We start from the raw sequence: 6,000 nt of genomic DNA, 5'->3' as shown, positions 1-6,000 counted from the left end.
AATGAGCACAACTCTCTTCTGCACCTTAGCTTTTTCACTTAATATACCTTGGAAATCAGTTATTAATTCTTTTTTATACACATCATATATCATTCCATTGAAGGAAGGTACCATAATTTATTTAACCATTCCTTTATTGATAAACATCTGGATTGACTCCAATCCTTTGCCATTAAAAGCCATTAGCAGTTAATAAATTGCACCCATGTCATTATGCAAGTGTACAATACTCTTTATGGTAGATCTCCAAAGACTGCTATTGCTGGGTCAAAATTACACGCATTTGTAATTTTGAAAGATATTGACAAATTGTCCTCCATTTTACCTGCCAACACTAATGTAAGAGAGTTTTATTCCATAACAGATAGCACAACACAGTGCATTGTCAAATTTTTTTAATTCTTCCCAATCTGACAAGTGAAAAATGGTATCTCAGAATAGTTTAAATTTGCGTCTCTCTTATTGTACATGAAATTAACTTCATTTGTATATACTTAGAGGCTATTTCTGTTTTCTATTCTATGAACTGTCTGTTTACATCCTTTACCCATTTTTCTTTTAGGATTTTGGTCTTTTGCTGAGTGATATCTAGAAGTTTTTATCTAGTAGGAAAATTAATCCTTTTCTGTGATATAAGTTGCGAATCTTTTCCCCAGGATGTCCTATTTGCATATAGTGGGTTTTCTCCAAATATGTAATTTAGTGCTGTTAATTATGTTCACAATGCTGTGCTACCATCACCACCATCCATTACCAAAACTTTTCCATCATTGCAAATAGAAACTCTGTCATTTTAAAGCCTTAACTCCCTATTCCCTACCAGCAACCATCCCCCTGGTAATCTATATTCTAGGTTCTAACCTTATGAGTTTGTATATTCTAATTATTCCATATCAGTGTGCTCATACAATGTTTGTCCTTGTATGTATGGCTTTATTTCACTCCACATGATGTCTTCAAGGTTCACCCATGTTGTGACAGATATCAGAACTTCATTCCTTTTTATGGCTGAATAATATTCCATTTGTGTATTAACACATTGTGTTTATCCATTCATTGGTTGATGGACACTTGGGTTGCTTCCATTTTTGGCAATTGTGAATAATGTTGCTTTGAACATCATCTTACAAATATTTGTTCTAGTCCTGCCTTCAATTCTTTGGGGTATATACTGAGAAGTGGGATTGCCAAGTCATATAGTAATTCTAGACGTAACTTTCTGAGGAACTGCCAAACTGTCTTCCATAGTAGCTGCACTATTTTACCTTCCCACCAGCAATAAATGTGTGCTTGTATTTCTCCACATCTTTTTAAACACATGCAATTTTCCAGTTTTTTAATGGTAGCCACTCTAGTGGGTGTGAAATGGTATCTCATTGTAGTATTGATTTGCATTTCTTTAATGGTTAATGACATGGAGCATCTTTTCATGTGTCATTTGGCCATTTGTATATCATCTTTGGAGAAATGTCTATTCAGGTTCTTTGCTCATTTTTTAATTGGGTTGTTTGCTTTATTGTTGTTGAGTTGAAGGATTTCTTTATATATTCTGGATATTAAACACTTATTGGATATGTGGTTTCCAAATATTTTCTCCCATTGTGCAGGTTGTTGTTTCACTTTCATGATTAAGTACTTTGAGGCACAAAAGTTTTTAATTTTGAGGAGATCTCATTATCTATTTTTTTCTTTTGTTGCCTGTGCTTTGGGTGTCAAGTCTAAGAAACCACTGCCTAACACAAGATCCTGAAGATGTTTCCCTACAGTTCCTTCTAGGAGTGTTATAGTTCTGGCCATTATATTTAGGTCTTTGATTCTGAGTTGATTTTTGTATATGGTATGAGGTAAGGGGCCACCTTCATTCTTTTGTAAATAGAAATCCTCTTTTCTCAACACCATTTGTTGAAGAGACTATTCTTTCCCAATTGAGTGGCCTTTGCCCCCTTGTCCAAAATCAGTTTGCCATAAATATGAGGGGTGATTTCTAGACTTCCAATTTGATCCCTTGTGCTAGTACCATGTTGTTTTGATTATTGCGGCTTTGTAGTGAGTTTTAAAATTGGAAAGTGTGACTCCTCCAACTTCTTTCTTCTTTGTAAAGATAGCTTTATCTTTAAAACTTTATCTTTACACAAGATCCCTTATCCTTCTGTATAAATTTGATCATTGGTTTTTCCATTTCTGCAAAGAAGGCTGTTGGAATTGTCATTGGGATTGTGCTGAATCTGTACATTGCTTTGGGTAGAATTTACATCTTAACAATGTTTAGGCTTTCAATTCATAAACATGGAACATCCTTCTATTTATTTAGGTCTTCTTTGATTTCTTTCAGCAATGTTTATTAGTTTTCTATGTACAAGTCCTTTACATCCTTGGCTAGATTTATTCCTAGATACTTGATTCTTTTATTTGCTATTGTAAATGAAAATTTTCTCTTGGTTTCTCCTTCAGATTATTCATTATTAATGTATACAAACACTAATGATTTGGGGGTATTGATCTTGTACCCCATCACTTTCCTGAATTCATTTATTAGCTCTGGGAGTTTTGTTGTGCATTACATATGGTGCTCTCCTGTGATGTTGAATGTTTTACTATCGTTTAATTTACCAATCTTTTCTGGATTTTGTGACTTCTGAATCTTGATTCATAGTTAAGACCAGCTTACCTACCCCAAGTTCATAAAGGTTTTAGCAAAATATGCTACGTTTAGAACTTTTATGGGTTTTCGTAAATGTGCACATCTTTGATCCATTTGGAGGTTCTCTGGTTGGATTTTTCAGCATTTATTCACATAAGGAAGGGAATTCCTTGTGCCCTCTCTCTCCACCAGCCACCCTCCTAACTCTGCTTTCATCCTAACCTGAACTTGGCCCCTGCACTTCCCGTAGACACTACAACAGCTGCAGCAATGCAGACGTCAGGAAAGGCACCAACCCCAAGGCACTTCCCAGAGTGATCAGAATTTCCACATGAATCTGAGCTGTCTGGGATGAAACAAGGTTTGGAGGAATTGAAGGCGGCCACTGAAAGGAACCCAATAGCAGGAGCTCCAAAGACGGTTGGTTGCCTCTGCCACTTAAAATTCTTGGAGACACTGAATAGAGTCACTTGGGAAGGAACAGAAATGGACTTAAAAAGCAATTTCAGGGTTTCAACATGTGTTCTTCACTGGTAGAATTCAGGATGCGGATTTGAAGGATCCTGTGGGAGTATCCTTTCACTGCTTAACCCTAATCCTCTCAAAATCACCGAGGCCCTACAGCTGTTGGTTAGCCAGATAAACTATTTGTTCAATTATTCTTGGCCTAGATGGAGCGGCTGGCCTCAAAGGCTTTGGGCTTCATAATTCGGGCTACTTCAATCAGCGCAGGCCCTCCCGGGGCTGCCTACAGGAGACAGGGCCTGTTTGAAGGTCGCAGTGCTGCTGGTAAGACTTTCCCTTCCACTCCCTTTCATCTCCACCCAGACCGTGCTGGGCGGCTGACACCTCCCCACGGACCCCAGAGTCTCGGAGTCGAGTTAGCTATGGGAATGAGGCCAAAGCAGAGAATCAAGGCGATAAAATAATTACAAATGAAAGGGAGATTAGCAGGCACTGTCGAGACAAATGCTTCCAAAATGGTTCCTGAAATCTCGGACGACGCATTCTCAAAGGAGACGGCGCTGCAGCTGCTGTCTCCATGGCAATGGGGGCAACAGATGCCGGGCTGGAAGGGCGCTCTGTAAATGTCAGACCAAGCAAAACATCAGCCCCGAGGAAGGAGATGACAGACTGGGTCACCTTTGCATCATGGAAATGGACTGGTAATTAACACGATTTTTTTTCCCCTCTCCATTTGTCTGCTTTCCCTCCCCCTTCCTTTGGCTTCACTAGGATACCACTAATAAATCGTTGACAGCTGGTGAGAGATGGTCCCGGTCTGGCAGTTGCTATGAAAAAGTTCTCTTTTTTGGTCTGATACCCTGTGCTGCTGGGAAGTTCCAGCAGAGCCAGCCTGTTCTCTCTTCACCTAAGTTCTCATCTCACCTCCTCTGCCCTATTCTCTCCATTTGGTTACCTTTTCCTCAAAACTGTATTTCAGTTTCTCATGAGATCCCGAGACAGCAGTGAGAAGTGGCTTAGAATAATGACTCTCAGCCCCACCCCATAATCTCCATCATTTCCCTAAAACTGCCTCAAATAAACAAAATCTAAGTAACAGCAATGGGACTACTATACCAACGTGTTCTCAGCTTATGTCCCCTAGACTCAAACTTCTGAGACCGTCATTCCTAAGCCCTTTCCATATAAAAATTCTAGAATTACTACTGATATTTCCCTTTACTTAAAATGATTCTAAAATATGAGATTCTTCAGATTTCCTACCAGGTTGAGCATATCCATTCTATGGGACACTTTTTCCAAAGGTGGCAGCCACATAATGCATCAAAAAATATAAGGTTAGGAAGAGCTACTTTCTAAATATGCAACAGGAGACCTTTTTTGAAATAATGAAATCATCATAGAGTTACTAACTTGGAGTCAATAAACAAGATTCAAATCTCAGCTCCTCCGTTCAAAACTAAACACCTACTATGTACAAGAATGAACTATATGCTCCCTGAGAGTTGGGACTATGTTGTTGTTTTTTTTATATATCCCCAATGCCTAGAAAAATGCTCAGAGTGTCAAAGAAACATGAACTCCTGTAAGGCAGGGTATGCTCAATTTTCTAAACCAATTTATATTTATCAGTAAGTTTTTAACATGCATTCCCAATATAAGTATATTTATTTAAATAATATGGACTATTCAGTAACATAATCTACATTATAAAACAGGCAGAAAATAAAAATTGAAAAGGAATAAGATTAAAAGTAAGTATATGTTATAATATTTTCTTCTAATACTACCTTAGTCATCTCATCCTTCCCATCTTAGAGACCGCTGTTGTAGAACACACACGATTTCTACCCTCAAGAGTTTTACAATCTATTTGAGAAGACTTGAAGTAAAAAATAATGCTGGTACTACTGTAAGAAAAATCAAAGCTTAATGGACTTGATGAACCGCACTGAAACGGAATGCCCAGGTTTACTGGGCATTTGTGCATTTTTCTCAGCGAAGGTCCCAAACTCTCATATAATTCTCAAATGGAATAAGAAGCCACAAAAAATAGGAAACAATTGACTTTAGGGGAGAAAACAAGGAACACAAGAGAAATTATAGGCCCCCTGTCCAAAGTTGTCCTACGGTTACAGGTAGAACACTGTAGACCTGACGGAACACTGCTCTAAAATTATCCATGGAGATTAAGGTATTTCCCAGGACAGACTGTGTCTCTAAGCTAATGAAGCTTTAATTGCATTTTGCAGTACCCACTTTTCCAATGAAATCTTATTTGGAACCCCAATATATTAAAATAGATCAACATGAAACTGGCTTTGGTGGAGTAGGAATGATCCCAGGCCATCATTCTGTAATTATCACCAACCATCAGCATTCCGTCCATGGCAGATCCAGAGGACTCAGGTATCCTTAGAATCCAGCTCAAAGTCCTCGTACTGGGCATTCTTGAGCCTGGGGTCTGAGCGTTTTCTTTAATTAATATTCTCTAACTCAGCTCCATGGATCACTCTGAATTACTCCCTCTGTTTCAGCGTCCACCGTTGGCTGTTTTACCTTCTTTAGCAACATCTCTATTTGCTGTGCCCTCCATTCATTTTTCTCCAAATGTGGTCCAAGAACCACCATCATTGGAACCCCCAGGTTTTGTTTGTTTAGGATGCAGGTTCCTGGGCATCATCCCAGATCGACTGAATCAGAATCACTGGTATGAGGTCCCCTATTGTCCAACTTTAATGAGCTCCTCAGATGAATCTCATGCACTCTTAGGCTTGGGGCCACTGCCATAGCACTCTGCCAGGGGCATACTAAGCCAGCAGGCTTGCCATCAGCTGGTCCTTCACCCACCAAGTCACACAAAATTGACTCAGCTTGATTTGAGTCTACCCAAA

The 6,000-nt window shown here is 39.0% G+C and overlaps 1 long non-coding RNA gene across 1 annotated transcript in view; it reads left to right on the top strand.

Annotated features, from left to right (window-relative positions):
* Window positions 1-3,699: 3,699 nt before the first annotated feature.
* The window catches only part of LOC143643158 (uncharacterized), a 102,377-nt gene continuing 100,076 nt past the window's right edge, over window positions 3,700-6,000 (top strand). Inside the window, exon 1 of the long non-coding RNA XR_013156160.1 lies at window positions 3,700-3,807. This is a non-coding gene — a long non-coding RNA (uncharacterized LOC143643158). The remainder of the gene's footprint in view (window positions 3,808-6,000) is intronic.

The sequence above is a fragment of the Tamandua tetradactyla genome, chromosome 8 (genome assembly GCF_023851605.1).
Source record: "Tamandua tetradactyla isolate mTamTet1 chromosome 8, mTamTet1.pri, whole genome shotgun sequence".
Lineage (NCBI taxonomy): Eukaryota > Metazoa > Chordata > Mammalia > Pilosa > Myrmecophagidae > Tamandua > Tamandua tetradactyla.
This window is presented reverse-complemented; position numbering and strand designations above follow the sequence as displayed.